This window comes from Callorhinus ursinus, unplaced genomic scaffold (genome assembly GCF_003265705.2).
Source record: "Callorhinus ursinus isolate GAN/ISIS: 27379988/994484 unplaced genomic scaffold, GSC_fseal_2.0 scaffold15, whole genome shotgun sequence".
NCBI lineage: Eukaryota > Metazoa > Chordata > Mammalia > Carnivora > Otariidae > Callorhinus > Callorhinus ursinus.
Window position 1 is genome coordinate 24,232,308 of NW_027397077.1, and position 19,275 is coordinate 24,251,582.

General features: G+C 42.6%; 1 protein-coding gene across 2 annotated transcripts in view; it reads right to left on the reverse strand.

Moving 5' to 3' along the window:
* Window positions 1-18,044, reverse strand: part of TAFA4 (TAFA chemokine like family member 4) — a 185,343-nt gene extending 167,299 nt beyond the window's left edge. For both annotated transcript variants that reach the window (XM_073901771.1, XM_073901770.1), the window contains exon 1: window positions 17,623-18,044. The gene's annotated coding sequence lies outside the window, so the exon portion shown is untranslated. The remainder of the gene's footprint in view (window positions 1-17,622) is intronic.
* Window positions 18,045-19,275: the final 1,231 nt, after the last annotated feature.

The following is a 19,275-nucleotide window of genomic DNA, read 5'->3' on the forward strand; positions in this document are numbered from 1 at the left end:
ATCTCGGGGTCCTGGGGTTGAGTCCCATGCGTCAGGCTCCGAGCTCGGCGGGGAGTCTGCTCCAGGATTCTCTTTCCTCTCCCTCTGCCCCTCTCCCTGCTCTCTCTCTCTCTCTCTCAAATAAATAAATCTTTAAAAAAAATAAAGCCCACAGCACGTGTGCAAGCTCTGAGATCTGACCCAATGGCGACCAAAGCACGATCAGAAGATGCTTCCACAAAAGACAATGCAGTCACAAACCATCACGAGGGAACATGATGGGTTTCTCTGAAGACACTGTAAAATTGTCTGTTTTTTTCCTGGAATGTTTACTGACCCCTCAGCTTAGTTCTTGATTAAAAACAAACAACTTGAGAGTCCTCTTCTGTTTTCAAGGCACTAATGTATTTTTAAAGTATCAACATTTAAGGATGTTGGTGGAAATGTACCAACAGAAAATAATTAGGATGCTAATTGGCTGATAAGAAACGTGATGGAAGATGAATTTTCCTACCTCTGAACTTTCAATAGACTATCTCCTTCACATGGAATATCCTTCCTCCTATCTTCTTTGTAGCTGCCTCTCCTCACCAGGCTGAAAGCTCCCTGAATATGAAAACCATATCAGAATCAAGAATTGCACCACGCCCACCATCTTATGCAAAATGGGCATTTGAGAAATATATGGAAGAAGAAAGAAACTGAGAGGGAGTTCTAATCCCCAGTCAATAAATATGGTATTGATCCAGATATGCTGACTTTATCTGCTCATTGCCTTAGATTTTAAGTGACTATTTCTCTGTCTGCAAAAGCAGTAACTATTTTTGACAGACAAGTTCAAAACCCACCAGTATGAATGCGTACTTTTAGAAATAGGGTAAATACCTTATAGTTGTGAAAAATTGTTTCTTATAGAATGCTGTTCAAGAAAAGGTGTGAGGTTCCTTCAGGCTCTGTCTAATGTTAATCATTTATGATATACTGTGGTTCAGAGCTCAGCAATTGGAGTTATTTCAAGCAGTAAATATACATTTCCTGTCAAAACACATCAAATGGGGAAGACTTCAATTTATTTGAGAATGAGTTGTAACTAACTTCCATATCGGCAATTTGGAGAGTTCTCTGGTGGCTTTTAATAGCCTTGGCAGTTTTCTCTTCACGTCTTGCTCCCAAACCACAGAGTACCTCTGTTTGACCCTCCCCGGAAATGGCCCTCGGTATCTATCTGTGTCGTATGAGTCCCTAGAGTTCCAAATCTATAGCATCGCATCCCTTTTCCCATCACTCAGCCTCTCCAGAACTAAAGCTATGTCTACACATAACTTGAAAGAGCATTCTGGATTTACAAACTATAAATCCTTCTACCATGTTATGAACTCCGAAAGGGTTGAGTACTAACCTTCCGCCTGTATCATTTCACATCACTGCCTAGAAAAAGGACGTAGAAAATAAAGGCTTCAACACAAAATGACTTGCTCTTTTACGAAAATTAAGTCCAGTGGTACACAGGCCAAGGGAGGTACTTGAGCGCTACACAGTCATCAAGACCTCCCACTGTTTCCTACTATTCTGTCTTCTTCCCACCTGCCTATCATCCTCAAGGTCACCTCACAGACCAAGATGGCTGCTGGAGAACCAACTATCACATCACATTCCAGGACTTTAGGGATCCACAAAGGACTCCACTCTTTTTTTTTTTTTTAAGATTTTATTTATTTATTTGACCGAGAAAGATAGTGAGAGAGGAAACACAAGCAGGGGGAGTGGGAGAGGGAGAAGCAGGCTTCCTGCTGAGCAGGGAGCCCGATGCAGGGCTCGATCCCAGGACCCTGAGATCATGACCTGAGCTGAAGGCAGATGCTTAACAACTGAGCCACCCAGGCACCCCAAAGGGCTCCACTCTTGATTTTAGGAAGACTCCACAGAAATACCACCTGACATTTCTACATGAATCTCATGCAGCCACTCTAGTGCCAGAGAGGCTGTGAAAGAGTCAGGATTCTGTACAGCATGTGCCTCACTAGAAATCAGTGTTAGGAAGGAAGGGGGAAAATGGATACTACGTAGGCAATGAGCATCTCTTCCGCAACCCTGTATTGTAGATAGACGCTCTGTAAAGAGGAACGACCAATGATTAAGTCAATGAAAGAAAGGTGCCAATATGGTGCCTTTCATTGCCTCAGGGAACCTTTCAGAAGACTCAGATTGGTCAGTGTTGCATACTTCCTCATCGTATTTTCAGATGTAAACAATACCTCAACTGCACTTATTATGAAACTAAGGTGTTGTATGGTTTGAATTTTCAGGTTTTGTCTTCTGTGAAATTTAATTATAAAACCATGTGTGTTTCTGTCCCATCCAAACCCAAGAGCAAGGTCACAGCTTTCCTCCCCTGTGTGCCAATGTGGAAGGACGGAAAGCTCAGGGAAGCGATGGCATTTTCTGAGGATCAGATGGAAAGGTAGAAGCTCAAACTCTGAATTCAACACCTCTGCGTTTTCACACCAATGCCCAGCCTTATGGAAGATCACTACAGCTTGGCAGAGGCAATGTGGTTTTTGGCAGAACTTCAGGAATAATGACAGTGTGCATTTATAGAGTAAGCTGCAGCTTTCAAAGCATTTCCACCTAGTGAGCTTTGGAAACACCCACCAATTCTTTATAAGAGGCCAGAGAGCTGTTGCTCTGAGTAGGTAAGGGATTTATGTACTTGAGGTAACAGTACATGAGTACTGTAACAGTAAATGAGTAAACTCATTTAAAGAATGAGAAGGAGCCAGCCAAAAAAGATAGGAAAACAAACAGGATGCACGTTCCAAGCAAAGGAACATCAAGTACAGAGTCACTGAGGAAGGAGCGAGTTTAGGCATTCTAGGAAATGAGATGGTCAAGGTGGTCATTGGGAGAATAAGCAAGGGGAAGAGATCTCAGATGACATCAGAAAATCAAGACACCAGTAACTGTCATCCTTTGGCCCTACTTCTACACAACTGCTACTTTTCCTACAACCAAATGCATTTTATTTCTTTTTTATTTTTTTAAGTAGGCTCCACGCCCAACGGGGGGCTCGAACTCACGACTCTGAGATCAAGAGTTGCATGTCCTACGGACTGAGCCAGCCAGGCATCCCAACCAAATGCATTTTCAACGTGGGAATCCTATCTACCTTCTGTCTGTCTCCACCCCCACTCAATCTCCGACAACTGTCTTCCAAGAAAAGAAAGGGAAGGCATTTTTAATCGCAAGACATGCTATTAATTTTTAAATATATACAAAATTTTAGAATTATAAAACTCCATTTGCTTTCAGAGCAAATTTTCCACCAACTTCCTTTGACCCATGCTTTCAAATTATATCTCAGTGTGTGTGTTTTATTCAAAGAAGTACCTATGAAAACACAGAGCCCTGGGCGCCTGGGTGGCTCAGTTGGTTAAGCGACTGCCTTCGGCTCAGGTCATGATCCTGGAGTCCCAGGATCGAGTCCCGCATCGGGCTCCCTGCTGCTCAGCGGGGAGTCTGCTTCTCCCTCTGACCCTCCCCCCTCTCATGTGCTCTCTCTCTCTCTCATTCTCTCTCTCTCAAATAAATAAATAATAAAAATCTTTAAAAAAAAAAAAAAGAAAACACAGAGCCCTATTTCTTATCTATCTAGAGTAAACCTATAAAATATCCCTCTGCAACAACAGAATCCCAAACCCCTGCCAGAGTATTTACACCTAGTAGGCCCTCAATTTCACTGGCTCCTTTGGCCAATCTTTAAAAGGTCCAGTGTTTCCAACAGTCAGAGAGAAAAAAAAAAAATTTTTTTTTAATATCTTCGCATCCATCAACCAGCATTTTCAAGGGCAAGAGAACTACAGCGCCCAAGGAGCTGTCTGAGGTGCTTGAGGTTAATGGCTGTATTTACATAGCCATCAATTCACTTTACAAAGAACTGCCCCAGTAGAATGATGCGGCTCCCGTCAGGCAGCCCAGCCAGGGCAGAGCAGACAGGAGCCTGAACGAGGGAAGGAAAATGCCTGATAAATCTTAACGAGTCCGTCTTGTTTTCAGGCTATTATTTATCTCTCTATTTTCAGTGAAAGAGGCTTGAGCCTCTTGTTGAACACAATGGACTACATTTCCATCTCTTGATGAGTCACTTACTAAAACATTTCGGGAGTAAAATAGTAAAATAGTAGCTGTACCCGGGCTCTGACGGAGTTTACCTTCCACCTGCACTGTCCAAAATGGCAGCCACTACACGCAAGTGGCTCTTTAAATGTAAAGCTATTTAAAATAAATAAAATGTAAAATTCAGTTCCTTTGTCACAACAGCCACACTTCAAGTGCTCGACAGTCCCATGTGGCTCAGCGGCTTCTGTTAACGGACAACACAGACTTTAGAATTTTCTCCCCTCATGGCAGAAAGTTCTACTGGAACTTGTAAGATTGTTTACATATAATGTCCAAAGCCTGATGTGTTCTGGGGTTCATATATCTTAATTCCAAGATAACATAATAATGAAAGAGATTTTCTGTTGTCCCCACATTTTCCAGATGCATTCTTAAGCAACCTAACACTATAACACTATAAAACACATCCTCTAACGTGTCTCTTCCGGGTGTATTTCAAAAAAAAAAAAAAAACTAGCATTTGGCTCCAAAGCTACATGTAATTATGAGAGGGCTTTAAACAGTAAACATTGAATCTCAGTGTGAGGTATAAATTTGTTCAAAAACATTCTCATAGGAAAGGGAACCCTCGGGGCCCCTGGGTGGCTCAGTCAGGCATCAGACTCTTGATTTCAGCTCAGGTCATGATCTCAGGGCCCCGAGATCAAGCTGAGTTGTGCTCCACACCCAGCATGAAGTCTGCTTCTCCCTCTCCCTCCTCCTTCCCCTGATCTCATGCACATGCTCTGTGTCTCTCTCTCTCCCTTTCTCTCTCAAATAAATAAATAATAAAATCCTTAAAAAAAGAGGAGGGGAACCCCTCGTGGACTGTTGGCGGGAATGTAAATTGGTGCAGCTACTATGGAAAACAGTATGAGCACAATAGGTGAAGTAGATTAAGAGGTACAAACTTCCAATTACAAAATAAATAAGTCCCAGGGATGAAGAGTTCAGTATAGGGAAAGCAGTCAATAAGATTGTAATAACTTTGTACTGACAGATGCTAACTACACTTAACCATGGTGAGCATTTTGTAACGTATATAACTGTTGGATCACTATGTTGTACACCTGAAACTAATATAACATTGTATGTCAACTATACTTCAAAAAAAAAAAGAATGTTCTCATAATACTCCCTGTAACAGAAAAAAATGGAAAAATCTGAATATCCACCTGTAGGGAACAACTAAATAAAATGTAGTGCATTCCTAATGAAAGTTAGGCAGTTAAAGAAACGGACAAGCGCTATGTATGTACCAACATGACAGGACTCCAAGATAATGGTAAGCAAACAATGCAAACTATTGAACCTGATGTATAGTAAATTACTTAAGGGAGAAAATTCATACAATACTGCATATTTAGTAAACATACATAATTTAAATAACACAAACTGAAAAGTTGAACATGTTTTGATGTTTCCACATTACACTTTGAAATAAACGTAAAATGCCTGATCTGCTTCCGACTTCTGTTGATCAGTGAGCACTGACAAATAAACTTCAAATGGTTAAAGAGTCTACCAGCACATCATCAGTCCATTCTCCCTCCTCATGTCGGGATTTCTTTGAGACATAATGTATTTGCAATATGTACAGAATGATATCAGTCCAACTCTTAATAGTATTTGGGGAGAGAGGTTTAGAAACGGGTTGGAGGGGTCATTAAAGGGGAGCTTTGCTTTTAATCTTACTGCAGTTTTACCTTTATTTTTTATTTTTTTACCACTTGCATGTTACCAGTGGGTCCTCCGCAGGGTCGCTGGTTGCTGTGATCCCATATTATCACTGGGGGCATCACTGTCCAGAGTCAATGTAATAACACTGACCCGCCATTCCCAGCCAGCAGAAAAATGCCACATTTTTTTTTATATATATATAAGTGGATATGTCTGGTGTTTTGTCTTCCATGTAAACTAGCTTCTGTCGCGCCCTAGTCTGCCACTCAACCTGGAAGCCTCATCTCTAACTGTCTGGAGTGGAGAACTGGAGGGAGACAAAGGGCACCATGGCAGGCGGCCATGAGCTATAGCATCTTGACAGTTGGGCAAAGATAACCAAAGTGAAACCGGCTGAAGGGACAACAGTGACTGATGGGTCCCAAGGAAATGTTAGTACAAACCTAGTCATACGCAACACGGCACAGCCTTCGAGAGAGCATCACGGTTCTGCAAACCAGCCATGTAATTAAAACACAGCTCTGGAGACGGAGAAGGTTAAGTGACTCCGACCCAGCCTATCCACTCTTCTTGGTGGCTGCCAATGGTAACCTTCCTGCCAACACCTACACATTTCTATAAGTCAGACTATCTCGAAAAATTCTCACAAAACTGCCATTTTTTTAAAAAATGAATCAAGATTTAAAAAATCAAGTTCTTCAGCATTTGTTTTTTATTCAGAAGAGACTCTGGTTTGCAAACTTTAAGTTCTTGTTAATAGTGCAAGACAAAGTAAAATCCATGGAAAGCTTTTCATTTAAGCAAACACAGATGCTAATTTATTCCTCCAAGTGGTAAGAGAATGCAACAAGCCAGGCATCTGTGCAAAAACTTTCCATACCCCCTCAAGCCCTATAACTCTATCTGCAACTCCATCTTCTGGTCCTAACTAAATCTTCAATTATTCCCAGAACGGATGAAATCTTAAATCCACGTCAGCTTTTAACATCTGCTGAGTCTTAACTATACAGGAACCAAAACGAAATTCCTGTGTGTCACCTGCCGATAGGATTACAATTTAAATCAGACTCAAAGTATACGAAAATAGAGGCCATTTTTTTCCTGATCCATGTAGACATCAGCCAGATGACAGAAGCAGGTGATATGCTGGTTACGTGCTTTGAACAGCCAAACTGCCTCAATATCCATTTAAACAACATGCAATTCTTATTCTAAAAGTTCTCAACTATGGAAAATATAACTTACACTCCAAAAGAAACTTACAGGTGTTATCAAAATCAGTTTCTCATATATAACACTGATCCAAACAACATCTAATTTGTATTTTGGGTTCAGTGATTTAAATTGATCTTCAGAATTGTACTGTTTAGACAAACTTAACCAGCATATTACAAAATGAAAAACTCATAACCTCATCAAAACAACCTTGTTGTATGAAAATGTCCATATTACAATTTTTTAACTCTGAAAGATGAACTGTAAAAAGAAGTGTAAAGCATGGGTTTGACCCCTCAGTGCTCTGGGGGAGCTCATCAAAACTGCAAATTCTCAGGTTCCATCCTAGACCAGTGGCTCTGAGGGTGAGCCCTGGGAATCTGTGCTTTAACAATACCCTCCAGGTGGTTCTTATGCACTAGTCTCAGTGAAAATATGAAGAATTGTAGGAGAAAAAGGAATACCTGCACAATGTTGGTGGCAATACAAACTGGTACAGCTATTATGGAAAACAGTTTAGAGGTTCCTCAAAAAATTAAAAATACAAATATCATACAGTCCAGTAATTCCACAACAGAGTATTTACCCAAAGAAAACAAAAACACTAATTCAAAAATATATATGCACCCCTATGTTTTATGTTTATTGAAGCATTATTTACAATAGCCAAGATATGGAAGCAATCCAAGTGTCCATCAATAGATGAATAAAGAAGATATGATATATATATATACGGACATATATACACACACAATGGAATACACACACACACACACACACACACACACACGAAATGGAACATTACTCAGCCATTAAAAAAAAGAATGAGATCTTGCCATTTGTGACAACATGGATGGATCTAGAGGGCATTATGCTAAGTGAAGTAAGTGACTAAGTGACAAAGACGAATACCATATGATTTCACTTATATGTGGAATCTGAAAAACAAACAAAGAAACAAACTAACATAAAGCAGAAATAGATCCATAAATACAGAGAACAAACTGAGTTGCCAGAGGGAAGAGGGCTTAGGGAGATGGGCAAAATGGGTGAAGGACAGTGGAAGATACAGGCTTCCAGTTATGGACTGAGTAAGTCAGGGGGAAACAGCATAGGGAATAGGGTCAATGCTATTTTAAGAGCATCTTATGGTGACAGAGGGTGGCTACAGTTGTGGTGAGCACAGGGTACTGTACAGACCTGTCGAATCACTATGTTGTACACCTGAAACTAATGCAACGTTGTCTGCCAACTACACTTCAATAAAAAGAATTGTAATAAAACTGGAATTGGGATACTGGCATACCAAATAAGACTTGGTAACATGAAATAGATTTTTTAAATCCAGAATGTTCAGAGGACAAAAAAAAATTACAATCAGCGTAAACCCTACATTCATCTCTCCTTGTTACCTACTTCTGAGTCAATGAGGACTTTGAAACTTGTATATGAATGTCGTCAACTGCTTGTAAGTTCATGTCTGTTTATGCTATGGTTCAGAAATATTTGCACATCAAACCAGAAACTGAGTTTACACTTGGGATCATGAGTCTTTTGTAAATGTGAAGAGAGTAAATTTGGAATCAAATGTCTTGAAGAAAAAGAGTTTTCTAGGAATTCTGCCAGTCGTTTTTCTCAGGGTGACCTTAACTTTCAGACTTGAGGAGCATTTTCCTTCTCTGATTAATACTTCCGTAGGATGATTAGTGTACTTTGTTCGAGTATATATCGGGACAAGCTCACTTTCCCCCCACACTATCAGGAACACTAGAGCTTGCTGCTCTATCCTAAAGGGTAACCCAATATGCTAGGCCAGTATCAACAGCCAAGCTTACTGGTACTCTGCTCCGCCTACTCACCCACAAAGGACGTGGGGCTGATGTGTTCCAAACATCGCCGTTTTCCTTTTAAATAACACAGAAACCTTGCAAATGAGCTACACACATCTGATTTAGGATTCCCAGGAGGACACCCTTAGCTACAGGCTTATTTCTAGGCCTTTAGAATCAAATTAGAATACCCCATCAGACACCTATTTGTGCAAACGTTAATTTCAAGTGTATTTAAATGCCTTAGCGGCTTGCTTTTGCTCATCACATCAAGCACAGCAGCTTCCACCGCGTAATCACAATAATGAATAAACATGGGGTGCTTATAAAGGACTCGGGAACCACAAAACTGATCAATTGTTAATTCCATGAAGTGACTAAACGTGTCTTCTTTTGCAATAATTCCACTAAGCTGGGTTTTTGGTGAGAAAGATGCCCATGTCCTCTGCTTACTGTCTCTGTAAAATAAAAACGCAGTCATCACTCAGATCCTACCTAAGGCTTATCTTGATCTCAATTATTTCCTTGTACTGTCTACACCCACCACTACACCCCACCTCCAACGAGAAGCAAACATTGGCATGGCATTCTAAACACCATGAGCTGCATGGTTATTAATCGCCAGAGGATTTGAGGCAGCTCTAATATTAGCAGCCAAAATAACCACAGTGTATATTTACCGGCCTCTTATTATTTTGATCAAATACTGATTTCACAGTGAGAATGGCCCACGGGAGCTCCACATCTCAATCAAATTCCTTAGTGTGGCAGGGTGAGGACTTTCAGAGCTTTTCCTCACAATAAACATATTTGTTACTTATCTCTTCTCCCCCACCACACCTGGGCCGTGCACATGAGGCATTCGGTCAATCTTCTTGAGCTGGAAGAATGAATGATCAAGTAAGAGTCTGGTTCTCCCACACTGCTTGGGTTCAAATTGTGGCTTCTGCCACAAGCTACCTGTGTAGTTCCAGCCAATGTCCTTCACCTTCCTGGTGTACAGAAAGGAGTGGCTCCTTTCTGATGAGGGCTCTCTCCACCTTATAGGGATTGGGGGAGGATTAAATGAGATAGTGCAGTAAAATGATACAGCTTCTATGCAAAACTGTATGATGGTTTCTCAAAAAATTAAGAATGGAATTACCATATGATCCAGCAATTCCATTTCTGAGCACATGCCCAAAAAAATTGCAAGCAGAGACTCAAGAAGATATCTGTACCCCTACGTGCCTGGGAGCATTATTCGCAGCAGCCAAAAGGTAGTAGCAATCCACCTCAATAGATGAATGGATAAACAAAATGGGATTTACAATTGTGCAAGACTGTTGAATCACAGATCTGTACCTCTGAAACAAATAATGCAATATATGTTAAGAAAAAAAAAGAAGAAGAAGATAGCAGGAGGGGAAGAATGAAGGGGGGGAAACTGGAGGGGGAGACGAACCATGAGAGACGATGGACTCTGAGAAACAAACTGAGGGTTCTAGAGGGGAGGGGGTGGGGGGATGGGTTAGCCTGGTGATGGGTATTAAAGAGGGCACGTTCTGCGTGGAGCACTGGGTGTTATGCACAAACAATGAATCATGGAACACTACATCAAAAACTAAGGATGTAATGTATGGTGATTAACATAACAATAAAAAATTTAAAGAAAAAAAGAGAATGAAATTCTGACACACATGGCAACATGGATGAACCCCGAAGACACTATGCGAAGTGAAACAAGCCAGTCCGCAAAAGGACAAATACTGTATGATTCTCCTTCAGTGAGGTACATGGAACAGTTAAATTCTTAGAGCTAGAAAAAGAATTAACTGTTAGGAGCTAAGTAGGGGAGCTCTGTTTAATGGGCACAGAGTTTGGGTTTTACAGGATAAACAAAGTTCTGGGGATAGACGGTGGTGAGGGCTACACAACAATGTGAACAATTAATGCCTCCGGATGACACACTTAAAAATGGTTAGGTAGCGGGGTGCCCAGCTGGCTCAATCGGCAGAACACATGACCCTTGATCCTGAGTTTGTAAGTTCAAGCCCCACGCTGGGCATAGAGATGACTTAAAAATAAAATCTTAATAAAAATTTAAAAAAATAAAAAGTGTTAAGTAGGTAAACTTATGTTATTTGTATTTTAGTGCAATTAAAAAAAAATAAAAACACTTAGCATAGTGATGTCTGGTTTTGGCTCAGGTCCTGATCTCAGGGTCAAGAGATAGGACCCCACGTCAGGCTCAGAGCTCAGCAGTGCTCAGGCTCAATGCTCAGAGTCTGCTTGAGGATTCTCTCTCTCTCTCTCTCCTCCCCCACCTCTCCCCACCATGCACTCTCTCTTTCTCTCTCTCTCTCTCTCAATTAAATAAATAAATCTTTAAAAAATAAAACACTTAGCACAGTACCCAGCAACATCCTTATTCAACAAATGATAGCTATTGTAGCTACTATGATTTTTTGAAAGGCTAACAAAGCACATATTTAACAAGCATTCCCTAATGTGAAAATGGTAAATACCTGCAGAAAACTTTAGTGAAAGAGACATTTGCTATCTAACGTCCAATTCCATTTAAATGTCTCCTTGCCCACTCCCGCCCACCCCAAGCCCCACTGGTCCTACGTGGCCTTATTGGGGGACGTTTCAATGTTAACCAATTCATTCCCCAAATCCCCCCAGCTGAGGTGAGTGGAAATTCAGCACACAAGGAGAACCAGACGGGTGCCAGGGGACAGACTCCTAGCCATCCCCCAGCTTGCTTAATGGAGCTCCATGCTCCTGAGCAGAGCCAACGGTCTGCAAAGAGCAGGACAGAGTGTGGAGAAGATGCAAGTTTTATCCTGGGAGGACTGGACCCATGGTAACCAATTTTACGGCTCTTTTGATTTGTGTCCGTGGATGTGTGTGTGTGCGTGTGTGTGTGTGTGTGTGTGTGTGTGTGTGTGTGTGTGTGTGTGTGTTGAGAACGAATTAATCCAAAAATATAGATGAGGAAAGCTGTGTCTCGGATGTGAAGCTGGGTTGCATAATCAGTTCTGAAAGCAGAGAAAAGGTAACAGATGTTTACATTACAATCTGGCTGCTTCTGGTAGAGCTGCCAAATGATTTAAATAGTAACGGAGATTGCTGGCCCCAGTGAATTGTTGCCCCCACTGATATATGCAGAGAATTCATCCCAATAATATATTTTGGGATGGCCTTAATTAAACACCCCACTGTATAAAATATTTCTGGCTCTCAAACTACTTAAAATCTTAAACTGGACACCAATAATAAAAAATCGAACTGAAGGATGTATTCCAGCACTGACATTATGAAACTTGCTGTCTTTGGCAAAGAGGAATACATTATAAAGAAACTCAAAATTGCTTTTTAACTTTGGGTGTTTTTATGACAAGTAGGAAGATGCATTTTTAAATAGAAAAACATACAGCCACGAAAAAGAATGACCTAGAGCTCTCTTCACCGAATTGTCATCCTTCCTGGAATGGCTCCAGAGTGTATCTGAGTCTCATATGAATGCAGGTAAATGGCTACCACTCCATAGAAAGTCTTCATAATCAAGGGGATTTCACCTGACCACATGGATGTTGGCTGACCAGAGGGATGTCAGACTCCTTCCCCAGCCATGGGTGCACCAAAGGCCTTCCCATGGCCCTTTGCCCAGTAAACAAAGCAGTACAGATTATATGATATATGACCCCATTTATCTAAAATGATTTGGTCTCAACATCTCTCTGTGGATAAAGACAGAAGGAGGGAATTGGAAATATATGTATTAAAATATGAAAAGGTATTATCTCAATGGCAGAACTGGGTTCATTTTTCACTTACCTTTTTATATTCTTTTACTATGCTTGAATCTTCTACCCCACACATGTATGATCTTTATAAATTAAAGAAATCAAAAACAAAAGACATCTTCAAAACAGAAGCCTAGAGTGAGGAAAAGAATCCTACTTATGCATGAGAGACCTCAGTTCCCTGCCAGAAATAGGGAGCTGGGGACGCTGGACTAGCCATTTCACTGGTGTGGGCCCCAAAAGTCACCCTGGACCAGCGTTTCTCTGCCTGAGCACCACTGACATTTTGGGCCGCAGAGTTCTTTGTGTGGGGGCTGCCTTATGCCTGATTGGAAGTTTAGCAGCACCTCTGGTCTCAGCACACCACAATCTAATTCCATCCCACGCTGTGACAACCAAAAATGTCTCCCTACAGAGCAAAACTGCCCCCAGTTGAGAACCACTGCACTAGATGGTCTGTAAGTTTCTTCCTTGCTGGAAACCTTTAATCATTTTAAACCCTGTGCCTAAAGTCTGAGTTTTAGCCCCAGTGATGCACAGGGAAGTGCTTATGGCAGACCGAAGTCTCATTAATATTTTCAGGATTCCTTAAGCAGAAGATCAAATAAAATTGAATAAAATAAATAAAACTGTGAATTTTCAGAGAAAACTTTGGGACATGTGGCATAGATAGGAAACAGAGAATTCAAGCAGATGCAATCATCATTTAAAAACGAGCAATAACACAGGCTTTGGACAGTTCCACCTTTAGTTAAGACAAGCGAAGTGCTGCGGAAAAGTTCAATTGCTTTCTAGTTTGAAATAAACTTACAGCAAAAAACAAAAAACCCACAAAGCTTATTTTTTCTGCAATGCCATATTTTTTACTTAAAAAAAAGCCTAGTGTTTTCTCTTTATAAGAAATACAAGGGCATTTTTCTAGAAGAGGTATTTTATTCTTCTGCACTAACAATACTACAAACTTACGAAAGGAGACAAATTAGCAATATCTTTACTACCTACCTTTCTAAATATAGTGTCTTATTTTTATTTGCCATTTTATTAACAAGAACTCCCTAATATCTGACACTACCATGCTTTTGAATTAAAATTATCGATGCTCACTCTAATGACTTGTTACTGTAAGATCCTGACATCTTTTGAATTAAAAGGAGTGAACAAAAAAGATTCAACATGGTTTTAGATTCATGACTCTTTGGACATCGGTAGTTCATTCATAGAGAGAAAGCCACTTATTAACCAGGATGTTTCATTAACATCAACATTCTACACCTGACACACACTGAAGTGTTCAACAAATGCAGGGCACCATTATCATTACTCACAACCATGCCAGAAAATAGTTTTATTCCAAATTACCAGTTTGGTTTTACAGCAGCTGAAAAGCACAAAGTATGACAGAGGAGACAGATCACACCATAAATTAATATTCTGAGCTCGCAAACCTTACATCATGCCTTATCTTAATTTTAACATTTGTGTCTTTCCACGTGCTTAAATAGGGCCAAACTGAGTCACTGGACCCCCTTCTTTTCCACTGCCACCGCCCCTTTAAGTGTCTCTTTTGTAAATGCAGATACTAGGACATCTACTAGGAAGTGGCCCAAGCTAGTTGGTACATACGGTTGTCAAATCCCTGAGCTGGGTTCAATCAGCCTAACATTCTAACAAACTGATCCCTGATACTGAGAGAGGTGGACATGGTCCTGCTCTGCAGAGACAGATGAAATGAGGGGTCCTTCCACCATCCCAACTCCACCCTGCAGGCCTTTATCAGAAAAGTCAGGAAAGGGCACTGGGCTAGAAGTTAGTATCCCAGTCCTTTTTACACCGTAATGGACTTAAGTCATAACACCTTCTACCCTTGATCTTTTAGAATACTGAACTCCTGAGGTACTCTCCAGATTTAAAATTCTGTGAGCCTTTGAGTTTTTCTTTAAAGCAGATTATGCAATTAAACTTATGTTTAAAAAACACCCACATAAGAGCCCTTTACACTGACTTTATGGAAGAAGATGGATTTAGCTTGACTAGCAACTGTAAACCACAAAGAGTTAACTTTTATTGTTCCAGCAGATATCAAATAGATGGGGAGCCAAAGTTAATTTTTTCTTGTGGGGGGGGGGTTGCCAGAGATCACAAACTGAGTGCACTATTATTCCAAAGTGTAACTCAAGCCTATGTCTATAAGTAAGGACTGCTAGGAAGGCCGGGAGCTTTTTCTAATAATATTTTCAAAACAAATAGCTATGAAGTGATTAATGTGGCCAAGATCCCTTCCCTTTTGTGGACGTCTTTTTCCTCTTGCCTGTCCCTCACCCTCAATCCTGTATCTCTCTAACAAATCAGGAGAAAGTCCACTGTATGATCTCCCAGTCATCTACGATTGGCTCTAGGACTTGAAGTCATTTTGCCAATCCTAGCAGATTTATTTATCCAACACCTGATGAAATGCACACGTGTATACAAAAGAATCCATCATCTAGATGTTCCATCTATCTTGAGGACAAAAAACTCAAAAGACTAGTCCATTTACTATGATGTCTCTCCATAATAGTAAAGAAATAGAGCCAAAATGTAGCGTAAAAAACTTCCAAAGAAGAAAGAGGCATAAGGGGGAAACATACTTCTGCAAATTCTAAGGAGATCTATAAACTGCAATCTGAGAATTTTATTAAGCTAAGCTTCTTAGTATAGAAATCCCCAAAACGCTCCAACTGGGCAGCTAATTGAGAGTTAGAAAGAGCCAAAATGACTTTCCTCTTTCTCCTATTCATCACAGGCAATATAGAAACCCTTGCTCAATAAGATAATGTGACCCTTGTCAATGTATGTTCAAATCAGATAGAGGATTGGCTAGTAATGATGTCATCCCCAGGGGTTAATCCCCAGGGAATGCAGTTTTAATATCATATGCATCAACACATCATTTACATAACAAAGTATTATATTAAGTGTAACAATAAATGAGCTGTGCAGATAAAAACAGCTATTAGAGAAAGGCTATGTGCCACTGAAAAGGAGTTAGGGGGACAAAGACTTTTTTTTAGACTAAATGGAACTAGGTCATCAAACAATACACATCTCTAAAAAAAGCAAAAAATGAATATTGAAATTCAAGTGACCTAGAACATTCTAGTACTAGAAATATGGAAATGTTGCCTCCAATGAAAAATATTCAGTAATTAAGTAGAGATATTTGTAAGGTTTTTGTGTGTTTGGGAGACAAGTTAAAAAAATTAAAGTCACTGAAAAATAAGTGAACTAGCAGCTATTGCTTTTCTGGGAACAGCAACTTCCTTATCTTTAACAGGGAAAATTGGCCAAGTCGAATCGTGACTTAAAACCTTGTAATAAATTTTAAAGTGTCAAAGGTAGTTAAAATGGCACAGAGGGAAGACAGAAAAGTCACGCAAAGCGAACAATGAGCAGAACTGAGAGAGGAAACCTTGAAATACAGCTTTATGAGATTATCGATCAAGAAACGTCCACACATATGAAGAAAGCTGTTTGCACAAATGAGCAATGCCAACTCACGAGGTCAGTTTGGGAGGACACAAGTCATCATTAGTCATGATGATTCTGAAAACTGTTCTCCTGTGCCTTATTAAGATCTGTATTTCCAATCCAAAGGAAGTACTAGGCTTGTGCACTGATTTATGACTACAAACTTAGCAGGAATGCTTGTCACTGTAAACCCACAGCAAGCTGTTGAAGAATTTTTTTAAGTCATACATCTGTTCAAGAATGACCAAGTGGAAAACACTGATTATACTGTGATTGGGCAGGTGTGGGTGTCTGAGTGTGCAGGTGGAATTTTCGGGCTGGTGTGGATAATCTCTATAGCAAGGATGTTAGAGAAAGAAGCCGACCAAGGCTTTGAACACGCCCATCCCCACACACCGGGATCGCCTGTCACATCACATCAACCTTGTTAGCCTTGGAGGGACGGCCATAGAAAAGTTAAAGGAGAAAAGAGTACAGGGATGCAGATGCTTCATCAAGAGGGGTCCTTAAACCCTGATTGGGTGGAGGGATGCAGGCACATGGGGAGTTCTCAGCGAGTCCATGAACCTGTGCGTGTACATCTTCCTGGGAGTTGAATCATAGCTTGGCTAAGGCGTCCGTGGAACCCCCAGACGTTAAATGCTACTGAATCAGGAGAAAAACGCACCAGCGGCACTGCGCTGGCTTCGGCTGCCTCCCTAGGTGCGGGATACCAGGCTTTCCACCTCCCATCCTTCCCAAGCCATGAGTTTAGGATTAAAAGATGCCTTTCCTTCCAGGAGCAGACAGACATGGCAAATGAGGCAAGAGAAGGTCTGAAAAAGAGGGGAAGCAACGTAGCCACTCCGGCCTGGTGGACAAATCCGAGGTGCCTAAAGGGCGAAGAGACAGAACTTCCAGACCTGCTCTAGTTTTCTACCTGGGCGGGAGGCTGAGCGCTTCAGCTGAAAGATGCGCCCCGAGTGCACGCGGCGTCCTTCCAGCAAGAGCCCCGCAACCGGGGCTGCAGGTGTAGGCTAAGCTGGCTCCTATCACAATACGGGCTCAGACTCAAGGGATGAAGCCCCAAGGCCGGCTTCTCCGAAACTATCGCTCACCCCGAGCTCGCGCTCCCCCTCCCCATACCTAGATCCCTCAAGTGGCCTCTCTGGCCCCCCAGGAGCACCCCGGGCATCTGTGAGAGGCAGACACGAACCCCGAAGTTGGCAGCGGCCGCTGCCCGGCCCCAGCCACGCATCCCCACTTAGGAGCGCCGCTTCCAACTTCGGGGTGCAAACCAATTACCGCACAGGAGGTCACCCCGCAACTCATGAGCGTCGGGATGAGGGGGGCTGCCCCGAGCCGAGTCAAGTCGGTATCAGCCTGAGAGGCAGGTGCCGCCCACGAGACAGAGACTGAGCACTGGGTCCAGCGCCACCCCAACCCGATCTTCCCAACCCCTCTTTTGCCCTTCCAACCCTTCTTACTTGACTAGAGCCGCATCCAAATCGGGCTGGCGCGTCCAGGACGAGGCACGGATCTCGGCACCGGAGCCGGAGGATGCTCACCGTGCCACCTCCCCGCAGGCGCCCCGGCAGTGGCCCATCACCTCGGCAGGCTCACTGTGAAAGTTCCCAGGTCTCTCCGAGTCCGAAACTGCCGCAGAAAAGCAGCGGCTGCAGAAGCGCGGGTGCGAGTCCACTCCTGGGGTCTGGCTGCAGCCGCACGCAGGGGGTCGGTGCGCCCCGTCCGGGCCGCGCGCAGCTAGCAGTGCGGAGCCGAGCCTGCAGGCGCTCTGGCCGGGAGGGGCCGGGCCCACCGCGAGCCCTGCTGATTGGCCCGGCCACCGGCCGCCCCGGCCCCCGCCCGGCCCGGTGGTCCACGTGGGCCGGCCCTCTTCGCTCCCCGCGCCCCGGCTCATTCGCCCTCCCCGCCTCGCCCCCGCTCGGCTCCCAGCGCCTCTCCCGAGCGCCTCGCTGTGGCCACCACTCCTTTCCAAATACCTGAGAGCCGCGTGAGTCCTGCATAAGGGAGTGGAATTTAGGGTTCGGCTCCCAATCAAAAACCATCCCCACGCAGGGTGTCTCCATCCGAGGACCCAAAACAGTTGGCAAACAGGCTCCCTCAGACGCCCTGAGCGTAACACGGGCATAACTAATCCGGCTTCTTATGTAACTTGCTTGCATGGGAGAGGAGGGAAATCCGCACACACATCAACACTGGAATACTTTCTTATTTTAGAAATTATGAAAGTACGGCTAAGACTTCTTTGACTCGCACTCCATGCTAAGCCCTCTTGCCCTCTCCAGGTGAAGTGACACTAATAATCCGTGACTTTTAAATAGTATTTATTTTACAGAGAATACCTCATTTGATCTCCATTTTATAGATAAGAAAACTGAGGCACGAAGAGACTAGTTTACTGAAGATAGCAGCTAATCAGGGGTAACTGTGTGTAATTTGAACCCAACAAGTCTGGGTGCAGAATCCACTTTCTTTAATATTCACAGTGTAATCTAGAAGAGGCACCCCCGGAGACTTTGTTAGCAATGCAGACTTCGAGACCCCACCCTGGAATCAGAAACTTCATTATAACAAGATCCCCAGGTGGCTAGTATACGCATAAAGTTTGAGAAGCATTACCCTATACCACTATGCTGTTCACTGTTCAGGGTTTGTTTTACCATCTTCTGATCCTTTAACTCTGCACTGATGATAAAATACTGCGTCATCCTGCCCCAGCTGCACTCCAGAGTATATTTGCCCTTTTCTGAGCCTACTGCTTGAGCTAATATATGGAAGCCTTCCTGTCTCTCTTCCCCATACCTTTGTTCTAGGCACACACCTACCCCAATACCGTATTATTTTGGGTATCATTTAAAACTTTCCATTCTTTGCTCTTTTATCATCAGAATTGGGGCTCTGAGCCAAAGACAGTCGTGTTACCAAGTAGTCCCCAGTCGTGGAGGGAATTCAAGCATCAGAGACAGGGGCTTGAACTTTGAGGTGTCTCTTTGTGCTGAGATTCTAGGGGATTGAGGACAGATGCAAGGAAAACAGGCCATAAGACTCCAGACTTCTCTCCAGAGACACTTCATTCACTCAGTGAAAGAGACGGCCTACTCTGTGTCCGCACTGTA